The 15,922-nt window shown below is 37.7% G+C and overlaps 1 protein-coding gene across 3 annotated transcripts in view; it reads right to left on the bottom strand.

Moving 5' to 3' along the window:
• Positions 1-15,922, bottom strand: part of LOC129764629 (sestrin homolog) — a 136,184-nt gene that overhangs the window by 78,989 nt on the left and 41,273 nt on the right. The window contains exon 1 of one of the 3 annotated variants that reach the window (XM_055763895.1): positions 12,646-12,805. The exons of the other annotated variants lie outside the window; for them this stretch is intronic. The gene's annotated coding sequence lies outside the window, so the exon portion shown is untranslated. Of the gene's footprint in view, positions 1-12,645; positions 12,806-15,922 lie in introns of those variants that run through there. 3 annotated transcript variants of the gene reach the window in all.

Raw genomic sequence — 15,922 nt, 5'->3', positions numbered from 1 at the left:
CAATGGCAGGACACTCGTTCATGCGAATTTGCTGGTTGACTGGGACCGTCAGGTCAAAAAGTTGCTTTTCAAGCCATGGGTGCAGATAATTGTCATATAGAAATCTGCCTTGATGAAGGATTCGTCTTTCATTACCTGCGTGGCTCAACTAGTGATTGACTTATTAAAACTATTTTTATTTGATTCTTTTTAATACATTTTATTTACTTTAGATACGCAGAGTAAATAACACCGCCACATGTGAACGGACATTATGGAGAAAGAAAATATTGCAATTTGAGCTCCGCTCGATTGCACCCTACTCACACGATCAGAGCATAAATGTAGCATATTTGCAATTTTTATTAACCAATCTCACGCCGCGAGCGGTCAACTTCACTTTGAGGCTCGATAATGTATCATGTTGTAGATGGAATCGTGGTTCGAAACATCAAATCCAAGGAACTCGTTGAAATGACACAGAGTATCACCCGCAGACATTATTCAGCCATTCCATGCCAAACCGATCTCAGATTTTCGTGAAAAGTGGTAGGTTTGTTCTTTATCTCAAAACATTAGACCCGTTTGCTTATTTTTTCAGTAGGGTGACCATTTCCATTCTAGGGTTTTCCGAAAAATCAAAAATCAAAACAACAATTTCCCTTTTTTTTTACAAAAATGACTTTTTTTCAAAAATTCATAACTTTGAAACTACTAGACTGATTCAGATGATCGACATATCGAATTAAAGCCATTCACCAGACCTGATCATTCAAAATACTACACCTGCAGAAAGTTCGAATTCGAAAAAAGAGGAAAAACATTATTTTTCGAACCATCGGTTAACTTTGAAAAATTATGAAAACTGAAAAACGAAGAAAACGCCTCTCTGATTTCGACATATGTTATGTGAAAAATCCTCAGCTTTCCATAAAAAAATATAAAAAAATACAGCGAGACTATGAAAACAATAAAAAACGAATAAGATCAATAATAACGAGAACAGAATTCGAATTTTCTGCAGGTATATTATTTTTCCAAAAAAGACCAGGCTGAATGGCTTTAATTTGATATGTCGATCATCTGAATCGGTCTAGTAGTTCAAAAGTTATGAATTTAAAAAAAAAGTCATTTTTGGAAAAAAGAGGAAAAAGTTGATTTTTCGGACAACCCTAAAATGGAAATGGTCACCCTCATGAAAAAAATAAAAAATACGGGTCAAATGTTTTGCGATAAAGAACAAAACCACCAATTTTCACGAAAATCTGAGAACCACTATATCGGTTTGGCATGGAATGGCTGTATTGTTAAGATTTTATGCGTTGCCAAAACGGCTGAAAATAAGTATGGGAAAATGTGAAAGCATTCATTAATTCCTTAATTTAAAACTGTTCAAGGGTTAGGTAATCGTAATGTATAGCATATTAAACAGATCTTAAAGAACCTACAATTGGATTTATATGCTATTCATCAGAATTCCCTCGTAGCGAAAATAGTTATTAACAATAACATTATTTCATAAAAACGTGGCCTGTTTTCTGATTTGCCACCCTTACTGAAAGACGTTGTCCTACGTCAAAACATTCAATGGATTGAAACTCCTTTGCCGAACTGCTTCCTAATCGCAACGAAATCACGCTGTTATTGAGGGAAATCGTGACGGGTGAAGAAGAACGAATCATTTACACCAATGTTGAATCTTGTGGTAAGTATGCCAAATTACCTTTCATTAGCTACCCCTTAAGCCGATCTTCACCCAAAAAAAACCTTGCTGGTGATGTCTGATAGGATTAGTACACGAATTCTGTATTACAAGCTTCTAGCAAACTGCATGTCGATAAATTCCAATCAGTAATGCTTACAAATCCACGAATTAAAGGCAACGATCCAAGCTAAACGTCCAGAATTCAAGGCATCGTTTTCCACCAGTACAATGCCAGACCTCATGTCTATCTGCAAAAATTGTGGTAGTGTGATTGAGGTATGTTACTTCACAATTGTTCAAAAAACGGAACGGTCAAGGAACGTATACGTCGAAATCCGGCCTATTTGTCAAACAAAAATGGCGCTTGAAATGAACATAACTCCATGTATAAAATAATCAAAAAGGACATAATAAAACGGATATAAAACGTTGAAAATATTGCCGTCAGCGTTGTCACGGTTGTTGCTGAAGACGCACACAACAAAAAAATTTGGATAATTTGTTTGTTTTGATGTTGGATTGTTTACATTGGAGGATATTTTGGAGTGAAAAGATTTTAGAATGCTTCAGTAGCCAAGTTACCATTGCTAATAGAGATGGGCAAACCGTTCATGAACGGTACGAAAGAACTAGTTCTCCGTAAAGAGTGAACGAACGGTCGTTCTTTTTCAATGAACAGTAGTTCTCCCCACGAATTGATTCCGAAAGAACGGTTTGCGAGTGAACTGTTTGAGAGCGAACTGATTGAGAGTGAACTGTTTGTGAACGAACTGTTTGCGAGTGAACTGTTTGGGAACGAACTGTTTGAGATCGAAGTGTTTGCGGGCGAACTGTTTGCGAACGAACGAGTGCAGCTGAACTGATTGGAAAAAAAGCTTGTAAGAAAAACAAAACGATATTGTCATTTATGGGCAAAATGCATGTAACGCAGGGTTTTTTTTTGTTAATGTATACTCAATTTTCAATGTCATGTATTCTTTCAATTTCGCGTAATATTCATATACTTCCTGATTATCAGAAAAAAATCTGGGGGAAGCTGGGGCGATTCATGAGTTAGGGAAACATAAAATCTTATTGTGAGGGCAAGTTGAGAAAAAAGTTTTTTCGTTAGTTTCAATCCATTGTTGGGCCTATTGCGTGTAAGTGTTATTGTGATTGTTTGTATGATTGATTGTTAGTGAAAATCGTGAAAAAAATATGAAATATGGAATATGAAATATGAAATATGAAATATGAAATATGAAATATGAAATATGAAATATGAAATATGAAATATGAAATATGAAATATGAAATATGAAATATGAAATATGAAATATGAAATATGAAATATGAAATATGAAATATGAAATATGAAATATGAAATATGAAATATGAAATATGAAATATGAAATATGAAATATGAAATATGAAATATGAAATATGAAATATGAAATATGAAATATGAAATATGAAATATGAAATATGAAATATGAAATATGAAATATGAAATATGAAATATGAAATATGAAATATGAAATATGAAATATGAAATATGAAATATGAAATATGAAATATGAAATATGAAATATGAAATATGAAATATGAAATATGAAATATGAAATATGAAATATGAAATATGAAATATGAAATATGAAATATGAAATATGAAATATGAAATATGAAATATGAAATATGAAATATGAAATATGAAATATGAAATATGAAATATGAAATATGAAATATGAAATATGAAATATGAAATATGAAATATGAAATATGAAATATGAAATATGAAATATGAAATATGAAATATGAAATATGAAATATGAAATATGAAATATGAAATATGAAATATGAAATATGAAATATGAAATATGAAATATGAAATATGAAATATGAAATATGAAATATGAAATATGAAATATGAAATATGAAATATGAAATATGAAATATGAAATATGAAATATGAAATATAAAATATGAAATATAAAATATGAAATATGAAATATGATCTACATGGATCCTGCTAGGGAAGTTGGGTAATGTATGACTCTGGACATTTTTAAAATTTGTTTGGCCCCGAAAACAAAAACAATTGGCTTGTCTAATACAAATACTGCTACAATCGCCATATATCTAACTTCAAGCATCTTTTTTGATCACCTTAGTCCAGGTTGTACAGCTCAAATGACAAAATGTGTTTTGTTAAAAAAACTCAACATTTTGTGTTTCAATCCAGTTTGATTTATTTTTAGTCAGAGGGTGCCACCATGTGATCGGAGCAATGACAGCGTACATTTCAAACACGACTCGAAGCAAGAATCTGTCAAAGTTGAATTCGAACATTGATTCTAAAATATCCTCACCCCTTTGCCAAAACAGGAGCAACCGTTAAACAGTGATCAAGCGGTAACCTAATCTTGATCTTAATCTTCCCTCACAATTTGGCAGCCCGAGCGCCAACACGCTGACAATCACGAGACTTGTTCTTTTTTTTGGTTTCTTTGAAGTTACACTCTGTCTGTCGCCTTAATTTGTCGCCAATTCGTGTCGGGGAGCCACAAATCTGTTCATCGGTGTCAACTCGCTATCATTGAATCGATCTCGTCCCATCAAGGTGGGTGGAATACAAAGAGCAGAATTAAGCGCTGGCTGATCCAGGCGACAGCAGCAGCAGCAGCAGCGCCAGTGGAAATTGAACAGTCTGTCATTAAAATGAATAATTAATTAGCACCAATCAAGAGCCTAACCTTGGAGCTTAACTGTACGCAAAGCTTGTGATTATGTGTTTGTAGTTTTCTTTGTTTATGTGTTGTATCCCTTCCCCTCCGTTGTATGTACCGTGATATACGAGACAAACGTTGCTATTGTTGTGCTGCTTCTGCTCGAACTTCATGTGTACACAAAGCTCGAACTTTCATGAATATTCATCCCGCCTCAGCTGGTTGGTTGGTTGTTAGTTGAGCCGGGTTGGCGGCGCTCCGCATGGATACCGATTTAACTGTGCGTTAAAACTCGCTGGCATGCGACTCGCGCTGCCTCGTTGTGTATGTGGGATTGTGCCGGTTGGCGTGATATGGTTCGTAATCTACCCGGCTTAGCCCTGGTGGTACCGTCGTCGTTCCGTGGTGCAGTACTTCCGCGTACCCCGGGACTAGCAGCTTATCATCGGCTATGTTCTTTACCTTCTGCATGCACCGGCCGAGCGCGCAAGAGTACCATGAAAACTCACGCGACCGACTCGACCACGGGCATCACGACAGGTTGATTTGAAGCTGAACAAACATAATGATAAACGCGTGGAGGTGAACCATCCATTACGCGCTACTACTGTAGGTCAGTAATTAATGCTCTGGTGGTCGGGAGTAGCGGTCGCACGATTACAGGCTCGCGTGTTTCAGAACATGCGCGAAATGATAATCATCGGCTTCGGTGGAGGGTGCACCGATTTCAAACCGAAGAAAAGTATGAAAAATGAAACATTAGCACTGTGACAACAGCCACCTGTTGATGTACCTGTCCCGAGCAGTTATTATGAAAACAATGCGCAACTTCCACGAAGTCACGAGCACAAACATCAAACGAACAGAGTAGATATGGGTCGCGCGAGAGCACTTAGCAACAGCCAGACAGCCATTGTTAGTCATATAGCCGGTACGTAAATAAACAGAAAAAATAGCCGGGCCGTGCTTTGCCCGGCTTAGTGATCGATAAAGGTGATGACAAACAAAATTCTTATCTGACAAATAGTACACAGTTTATTTTAAACACCATGGAAACAGAAGACTCCGGACGAAATGAGTTCATAACCCACCCCTCTAGACTCAGTGGAACATAGTGTGTACGTGAGTATCTACACAGTAACAATATTAAATTCGTTGAGTGTGTAACCTCGGGCAAAGAGGAGTCCACCTAATCATATTTGATTGCCAAGTGTGTGCCTACGATTGTGGAACGGACTGTCAAGTCCGCTGTAAATAATGGGGCGTGGGGATGGGTGTGGAGAGCGTTGAGTCGACTTGACTCTGCCCAGCTGTTGCCTAACACACGAACGCTTAGCGTTGAACTGTTTTCTATTGACCCGCGCTACCCCGTAATCGTGTGCTGCTGTTGTTGTCAATCATGAATATTCGAGTTTGGCCATTAAATAAATTAAATAAGTTGATCTCTAGGATCACTATTCGGTGTTCGCTTCCGTACTGATTAGATGTTCGAATTCTTGCTCGAGGAACAACAAGTCTGATAAAAAAATTTCACAAGCTTTCGATTGGCTCGCCGTCACCCATTGCGTAACACCAACTAATAACGTTTATACCAACTATCGGAGTAACCAGCTTGAACGCATTGTTCGCGCAGTGTGAGAGTTTACAAAATCAACAATCAAACTTAATTATGCCCCCAACATCTCTAACAATAACAGCAACAAAACGCCTCACACGCCTCAAAAAAAATATTTAAGTCGAACATTACGATTGATCAATCGTTCGAAGTGAATAAGCATTCGGCAAAGAATGAACGCTGGATAGGCGGCGGCTTGTTACTAAGAGGTATCGAGTGTTGGCAAAACCAAACAAACGTTTTGTAGCGAACATGTAGTCCAAATGGTCTCCATTCGTTTCGCTCGCCCATCTTGAAATTGTTTCTTTTTTATGATGTTCGAAATGGAATGAAGACGGTGATTTTGACAGTGTTCCAATTTGAATTTCTGCGTACGAGGGCTCCCAAAATTAATTTTTAGCACATGTTTTGACATCCTGATTTATAATATTAAATGAGCTTAAAAATATCAGAAAATGGGCTGCCCTCGCTTTTTTTCCCCTGTTGGGTGTGAACCACTGCGTCCATTATTTTGAACTATTGTGGTATACCCCTTTTTTATACTACACTTCAAGCTTATCTACTACTTCTTGATGAAGGAGTAGACTGAAAGCTATAGCGTGATAGGTGCCAATCAGGAATAATCTGTTTGATAAAATTTATAATCCTGATCGGTGACGCAGACCAAATTTCCTTGGGCTCCAGAATAGCTTTATCAAGGTGTTGAAGTCTGCGTCTAGTTAGAGCTCCGCAGTTACAAAGCAAATGTTCCGAGGTTTCGCTTTCGGCATTACAAAAGCGACAAATATCATCTTGTGCTAAACCTATGTTCTTAAGATAGTATTTACTCAGGCAGTGTCCTGTTACAAGACCAGTGAATGTGCTTAAGTCTTTCTTATTAAGGATTAGCAGCTGTTGAGTAATTTTAATACTCGGCGTAATAAATTTTTCCGCCTGTTTAAGTCTCGCAGCCACCCAATTGGCTGTCACTTCCCGGTCTTCCCATTTTTTCAGCTCGCTTTTCAACACACAGTCGAAGAGCCACAGAATGGTTCTGGACCAGTGAATGGTGAGTTTGAGCCGTTCCTGGCAAGTTCATCTGCTCGCTCGTTGCCCTCTTTGGCCAGGAATCCAGTACAATTGTACCGAACTTATCTGACTTAATTGCCGTAAAAGGGAAATGCATTCCCAGACAATTTTTGAAGAGCACTTGAAGGCATTTAGAGCTTTAAGTGCCGCTTGACTGTCAGAGAATATGCAGATGTTAGCATGTCTATACTTTTTTTTGAGGCAGACATTTAGACATTCTGTTATTGCAGCTATTTCTGCCTGAAAAACTGTTGGCCAGTTTCCCATAGCCACAGAGATTTTTGCTCTGGGACCATACACTCCAGCACCTGTTCTGATTCCCATTTCGACCCATCAGTGTAGAACACGATTGAACCATTACGAACGTTGGGGCCACCTTCATCCCATACTGAACGAGAATGTTCGATCACTCTGTATGGAATGTCATAATTAGTCATCGGTTCCATCCAATCACTGTTCATCTCTGAGGCTGGTCCAATGGGTAAGAGATTCAGGATGCTCAAGTGACCAGTTTTGTCCCCGTCTAGTATTTTTTTCCATCGTTTAAGCTTTAGAGCGCTTTTTTTAGCCTCTAGCTGAACATATTGGTTCAATGGTGCCAGGTGAAGGATAGCAGGTGAATCGTTGCAGTTTGTTTAGCTTTTTTGTAGCTACAGTCTCCTTAGTCTTTGGCCACCATACAAGTGAGGCATAGGTTATCCTAGGCCGCACAATTGCAGTGTAAACCCACATTACCATTTTTGGTTTAAGGCCCTATGTTCTTCCTATCATTTTAGAGCATGCCCATAGAGCTAGTTGACCTAGCTGATTATTGAATCTAAGTGCGCGTTCCAGTTTAATTTAACATCTAAGATTACACCTAGATATTTCACTTAAGCGCTGCTTTTTATTTCCTCTCCCCCAAGATGTAGAGACTGCAGATGCACTTTTTTCGTTTTGGTGAACGGAATAATTGTTGTTTTTGAGGGATTTATGCTCAGACCTTCTGTGATACACCAATATTGTGTAAAGTTTAAGGCCATCTGCATTCTGCTCGATAACACGTCGTTAAACTTGCCTCGTACCATTATGAAAAGATAATCGGCAAAGCCACAACAATTTTTGTTTTTGTTAGTGAAGAATGAGAAATATGAATCACTTTCTCATGGAAGAATATTTTCATGTTTAGAAACGAATCGCAATCACTGTGTTCTAAATTTGGTGAACACAGAGGCTGATGGGCCAGATTTGTGATTATACATTGTGTCAAATATATACCGGGAATTTGCAATTCTAAATCTTCCCGCTGAAAATTCCTCAATTCTTTTAAAGTTGGTACTACTGTCAGTGGTACTAATGTCAATTTTGAGCGCGATTTGTCATTTAGTTTATTTACAGCGTCATAAGAAACAACTTAATTTTTTTTTGCTAGGAGATTTTTCATATGTATAATTCTATCAGTCCAATATATTATGTGAAATTTAGTGAAACAAAATTTATTGTGCCGGAACTTTGAAATGTTGAATAATATATTAGGCTGTCAAAAAAGTCCTGCGGTATTTTTTTTTTGAATTTTCATTTGTTCATAAAATTAGTTACAATCATCTGTTTTAAGTCAAATATGCGCCGTTTTGTTCGATGACTTGTTCCCAACGAGATGCCAACTTCATAATACCCCTGTTATAGAAGCTCGCTTCCTTATTGGCAAAAAACTCGGATAGCCAATTTTCACAGGCCTCTTTTGTGGCTAACTTCTGACTACCTAGCTCGTTCGCCATGGACAGAAACAGGTGGTAGTCACTTGGTGCAAGGTCCGGACTATACGGCGGATGCAAAAGAACCTCCCATCCGAGCTCCCGGAGCTTCTGGCGCGTCACCAAAGAAGTGTGTGGCCTGGCGTTGTCCTGATGAAAGACAATGCGGTCTCTGTTTATCAAAGATGGCCTCTTCTTCATGAGTGCTACCTTCAAGCGGTCCAGTTGTTGGCAGTACAGGTCCGAATTGAGCGTTTGGCCATAGGGAAACAGCTCATAATAGATTATTCCTTGACAATCCCACCAAACACACAGCAGAACCTTCCCGGCCGTTAATGAGGGCTTGGCCACCGTCTGAGCCGCTTCAGCGGGCTTCGACCCCGACCGTTTGCGCTTCACGTTGTCGTAAGTGACCCACTTTTCATCGCCAGTCACCATCCGCTTCAGAAACGGGTCGATTTTGTTGCGATTCAGCAGCGATTCACATGCGTCGATACGGTCAAAGATGTTTTTTTGCGTCAACGTGTGTGAAAATTGTTGGTAGTAGTATATTTGACAGAATGTAAATCCTAAGTTGGGAAATACAGATCGTATCCTATATTTTTTTTTTGCTATCATATAAGGGAAACTGCTGAAAAACTGTTTCGGTATGGTAGGATCAGAAGAGAGTGATCTATTATGTGTATTGACGTGGGACTACGTCTAACCGGAATATATGGAGGGTAAAATGAAAACCTAAACACAGAACATGCAGGAAAAAATGAAAGATTTCGAATGCTTATAGCTCGAACATTTCGTACTGGATAGGAGAGATGTTTGCATCACTTGATAGGGAATATTTCTACGCATCTATCGCAACTAACAAAATGTTGTTTTTCATTAGATAAACAATTGAATAACTGTAAAATATTAGGCGTTATCTAAACGCCCTAACTGCATCGTTTTGATTGGCCCGATTTACGGTTTCCCTAACACAGCCATCAAAACCAAGCAGCCTTGGGGAAATCGGCATTGCAAATACATGAAAGTAGGGGGACTTTTGTTCTCATCGAAAAATGTTCCCTAACACAGACTTTAAAACCAAGCAGCGAAATCGGCATTGCAAGCACACGAAAAAGCCTAGAGGCGAGTGAACTGAAAAGTTTAAACCCTCTTAAAGCCAAAAAGAAGAAAAAGAACACACGAAAGTAGGGGGAGCTTTTGTTCCCACCGAAATGTGTTCCCTAATAGAGATTTCTAAACCAAGGTGCCTGAAGAAATCGGTATTTCAAATTCATGCAAGTCGGGGGTATTTTTGTTCCGACTGGAATGTGTTTCCCTAACACAGACTTCAAATCCATGAAGCGTGGGGAAATCGGCATTGCGAATTCATACAAATCGGGGGTATTTTTGTTCCGATTGAAATGTGTTTCCCTAACACAGACTTCAAAACCGTGGTTTCTGGGGAAATCGGCTCTGCAAATAAATGCAAACTGCGAGTACTTTTGTCCTCGCTTGCCTTTGTGCAGAGTGGAATATGTCTGTCCTAACATGATCTTCTAAACTTAGGAACCTGGGAAAATCGTGCAGCCACTAGAAGCGAATGAACTTCCCAGTTTCAAGCAAATTCGAGATTCGAGAAGTATGTACACTTTTGGGATGTAAACTTCAGAGGGAAATGTAAAATAAAATAATCGTTTGATAATATTTTTTTTGTCTTTATTGGAAAGATTTTCAGCCTTAGGCTGGTTCATCAAACGTTTGATAATTCTTCCGTACATATATTTTGTTCTAGTCATCATACCAAACGTAAAAGGTCCGTCATTAAATTTACTTGTAACGAAGAACAATCAATCACAATAAATGAATTGACTTTACACGGCATTTGTTCATTTTTTTCACTCACAGAGCAAATATATTGAACTCAATTGAATTTGGAAACTGTTTCATTCAATCAAGAATTTAATCAATACAAACGAATGATTGCTCAGCTAAGGTAGTTCCACGTGAACCTTGCGGTTATATCATAGATATAACCCACTAATTTTTTTTGTATTACTTAATGGATTTTTGCGTAGGGTTACGTTTTCCGGAAACATATTGTGGATGTAAATTCAAAAATGGAAAATTGGTCACATCGTACAATTTCGAGTGCTTATCGTTCAGTCATTTCCTGATGTATCAATCAATTTGGGCACTCCCTATCAATTACAAAAATGAAAATTATACATTTAAATAATTCAACTATTGAACCAATGAAATACATCAAGCATTATTGAAACGAAAACCTGCGTTTTGATTGGTCGATTGGCACCAGTAATCTATGCTCTCCCAGCTGTTTATTTCGTTGTATTATATAGAAATAATAAAACGGGAAACATACATTTGATGCCTGATTTTTCACACTTCGTTTAGATTACGCCAATTTGCGCTCCTCCAGATTGGCCGTCTAAAAGGAGCAAGTAACGTTTAATTGTACCTGTGCATCAACTATTAAAGCCGTTTTCCGAGATTTAGTGTTTTGATTTTGACTTTTAACAGCGAGCAGTGCATGTTAATACTGAAAGTTCGTCTGTACACTCATCGTTCGAGAATGGATCGTTCGATTCGAGCTGCCTATTTTTTGTGTTATTAGTCCAATTGAAATTCATGTCGACGCATTTAGCTTAACGTCGCATTGGTTCAAGTGAAAAAGGCAATGGAGAAACGTACATAACGTTGAAAGCGTATAGAATCGCTCTAAGATATTGAAATTTAGTTATTTTAAATTCGAGGTATTTCTTTTGATTGTACATTTAAGAAACTTGAACGTGTGCGTGTAGAATGAATGAGAATTGGAGGGGGAGAAGGCTAGTGTAGGTGATATAACCGGAGAGACGTAGAATCACACCAATTTAAAAAGCTTACCGAATATCCAATTAGTTTTCCCATATCTCTTAGCATAATTACATTTCTTATGCTCCCCAAAACATTGCTCTCAAACAGATAATCCAGTATTCCATTATATGATGCAGCACCTTTCGCAGAACGGCAACTGAAAATGTTTGCGGCAATTGCAGTGGAACGAATTTTAACTTCAGTTTTCAACCGATGAACACAGCTCTTATTGTTGGAAAAATTCTTTGTCCCATCCAGCTTGCAATGCGTTGTACTTTGACGCCACTTTAAATCCGGAAACAATGCACCAATTCATGGAAGTTAAATGATCGATCGGAATGTTCCGAACCACAAAAAAAGCCCAAAAGCACTCCTAAATTCAAGCAGGATCTCCCGAAATTCTAAACATCATAAACATATATGTATTGAAATAACTCTTTAGTGAATCAAGACCTTTCTTTCAAACATCCTCGTGTTGATTTTTGAATCAAATCTTTCAGGACTGTTACCCATAGTAGTAATGAGAGATGTGATATACTGAATTACCCGAGTTCGGAAACTTATCGTAACGCGTGTAGAAACCGCGGGTCAATCTGGGTCATTGTAGATTGATTTACAAATTTCCAAATATTATTTTTAATCAAATGAAAATATCAAAAATAAGAAATATCAATTAGCATGTTATCTCACTCGTATAGCACAATTTCATGATTCTCAAATTAATTTCAAGGGGTCTTCGTAGCCGAAAGGCTGCACAATCGCTCAAAGAGCGAGCGAAAATCTTCCAGATTTTTGAAATTTCATCCAGTTTCATCCATTTTTTTTATATTTGTGCTTTACCCATTTTCTGTAAAATAAATTCAGAATGTATAAAAATTATCCCTCCCTCATCCTTCTATTCTCATGGCCAGTTTTGTTTTTTGACATTTATCTTTCGATCGATCCAAGTAAATACTCTGTATCGAATCTTTTCATACAAACTCACCTTGCTGTTTTCTTCTGCTTTACTTGTTTTGTAATGAGCGAATTTTGACTTGTGAAATGTTCTCGCTAAAGTCCTTCACAATGAGTTACGAAAACATGTGAATCTGTTAAACCATCGTCCACCAGTGACAGCTTATTATTTGTTATTGTTTTGCGTAAATCAGTTTTTCCTCTAGAAAAAACAAAAGAAAAATTATTCGACGACTAGCTTATTACCTATTTTCAGCGATAAGAAGAAGACGAAGTCGAAATGCTGCTAGAGTAAACAGAGTTTGGTAGCTTAGGTCCACTTGAAATGATTTTTAATTTTCCCCGAATATGCCATGTCCTGTTTGATAAAGTTTTGGGTTCGATGCAAGGTGAACATTTTGATTCAAATAAAAATAAGCAGCCACTCCATGCCAAACCGATTCTCAGATTTCCGTGAAAAGCGGTAGTTTTGTTCCATATCGCAAAATATTGAACCCGTATTTTTCTATTTTTTTATTAGAGCGTCAATTTCCATTTTAGTGTGGCCAAAAAATCGAGTTTTTCCCCTTTTTTCAGAAAATCTCTTTTTTCAAAAATTCATAACTTTTGAACTACTTCACCAACTCCGATGATCAACATATCAAATTGAAGCAAATTAGTCTTCTATAAAAAAATACAATACTTACGAAAAAAAAAACAATTGTTTTTGTAATTATTGATTGTTTTTTTGTTTTTCATAGTTTACATTGTCTCGCAACCAAGGGCGCTATATTTTTTTGCATCTTCAAGTATTAAAAAAAAGAAACAAAAATTGATTTGAAATTAAAAATGGTTTTTTCGGACCATCGGTTAATTTTGAAAAATCATAACTCTAGAACAGAAAATAACGTTTCGCCTCTCTGATTTTTTGGATGTGTTATGTAAAAAAAACTCAGCTTTCAAGCAAAAAATATACCGTCCTTGGTCCCGAGACCATGTAAACTATTAAAAAAACGAATAAAATCAAAAATTATGAAAGCAAAACCCATTTTTTTTCGCAAGTGTTATATTTTTTCAAAGCAGACTAGTTCATTGCCTTTCATTTGATATGTTGACCATCAGAATCGATCCAGTACTTCAAAATTTATGAATTTTTAAATAAAGGAATTTTTGAAAAAAAAGGGGTAAAAGTTGATTTTTCGGACCACCTTAAAATGGAAATGGTCACTCTAATGAAAAAATTGAAAAACACGAGTCTAATATTTTGCTATGAAGAACAAAATTACGACTTAGGGCGGGGCTAGTTGATCATAGGGGTAAGTTGGTCAGTAACGATATCTTGGAATCTGAGCGTCCAAAAAATTTGCGATCTATGGATGAAAAATAGCGAATTGCAGATGCAATAAATTTAGCAAATTGGAAAAACTTTTTATGAGGTAGGTTAAAAAATACGAACATGATGCCAATTTTTTCAAAAATTATTCACTGTTTGAAAATGGTTTATAATCATGAAAAAAAATCGGTTCTAACGTAAAAGAAAAATTTATTGCATGTATTCGTTTTTTAAGTTATTTTTATTTAATTTTCATGAATATTGTTCTTTATATATAGAGGGACTAGTTGGTCACACAAATTGCTCTTTTAAGAGCAACGCATATAAAATTCTCAGGTATGCCGCGATTTTTTTATATATTTGCTTATAGCATGCGTATAAGCAAATATAGAAAGCATGTTTTACCACCATACCCAGTGTATTTGAAACGAGACAACCTGATACCAACCACCGCACATACCATTTGCAATATAATTGTCATATTTATATTTTTTGCTGTAAATTTTTTTTTTCAATATAATAAAGGGTGTGTCACATCAAATTGCATCACGGAAAAAACGCTGTAGAAATTCGCCCAGTAGACCTATCCTTTTGAAAATTTTAGACAGTAAAATAAAAACTATTAAACAACTTTTGGCATTTTCTTTTTATTCATACTTCTAGCCCAAGCCCGTATGCTCGCACCTTCCTCTTTACCCCGTCCATAAGGTTCTGTACAACGTCAGGTTGTAGTTTTTTTTGAACAGAAATCCATTTTCTCTCGAAGTCCGCCTCCGATTTGACAACTTTTGGGTTCTTTGGAGGGCCTGCTTCATAATCGCCCAATATTTCTCTATTGGGCGAAGCATTTTCATTTTGGGCGGGTTCATTTCCTTTGGCACGAAGGTTACCCCGTTGGCTTCGTACCACTCCAACACGTCCTTTGAATAGTGGCACGAAGCGAGATCCGGCCAGAAGATGGTCGGGCTCTCGTGCTGCTTCAATAGTGGTAGTAAGCGCTTCTGTAGGCACTCCTTAAGGTAAACCTGCCCGTTTACCGTGCCGGTCATCACGAAGGGGGCGCTCCGCTTTCCGCAAGAGCAGATCGCTTGCCACACCATGTACTTTTTGGCAAACTTGGATAGTTTCTGCTTGCGAATCTCCTCCGGAACGCTGAATTTGTCCTCTGCGGAGAAGAACAACAGGCCCGGCAGCTGACGAAAGTCCGCTTTGACGTAGGTTTCGTCGTCCATTACCAGGCAATGCGGCTTTGTCAGCATTTCGGTGTACAGCTTCCGGGCTCGCGTCTTCCCCACCATGTTTTGCCTTTCGTCGCGGTTAGGAGCCTTCTGAACCTTGTATGTACGCAGGCCCTCCCGCTGCTTGGTCCGCTGGACGAATGAACTTGACAAATTCAGCTTATTGGCGACATCCCGGACCGAACTTCTCGGATCACGTCTAAACTGCTTAACTACGCGCTTGTGATCTTTTTCACTGACGGAGCATCCATTTTTGACGTTCTTCACCTTCCGGTCGATGGTTAGGTTCTCGAAGTATCGTTTTAGTACTCTGCTGACCGATTGGACGATTCCCAGCATCTTACCGATGTCCCGATGTGACAACTCCGGATTCTCGAAATGAGTGCACAGGATTAATTCACAACGCTCTTTTTCGTTCGACGACATTTTTCCAAATTTACGAAAAAATGACAGTGAAGCATGGCCAACGATATCTGATCATAAGCGAAAGCTGAAGATATAATTCCTAAAAATAAAATTTCTACAGCGTTTTTTCCGTGATGCAATTTGATGTGACACACCCTTTAAACGCTAACATTGAATATCAGAACTCACAATAGTGCATCGAGTAATGTAGCATACCTGAAGGTTTTGTCAATATACTTTGTGGCGAATGGTCATCAAAACAAATGCAAGCAACAAACCGGTTTTGCGCCGCAGGGATGCCAGGTGATTTTTTTTCAAATGTCTTCACATGGTACGAGAAAATGTCTTCAAAT

The sequence above is a fragment of the Toxorhynchites rutilus genome, chromosome 2 (genome assembly GCF_029784135.1).
Source record: "Toxorhynchites rutilus septentrionalis strain SRP chromosome 2, ASM2978413v1, whole genome shotgun sequence".
NCBI classification, from domain to species: domain Eukaryota; kingdom Metazoa; phylum Arthropoda; class Insecta; order Diptera; family Culicidae; genus Toxorhynchites; species Toxorhynchites rutilus.
Note: the sequence above shows the minus strand (reverse complement) of the source record. Positions and strands in the feature narration are given on the sequence as shown.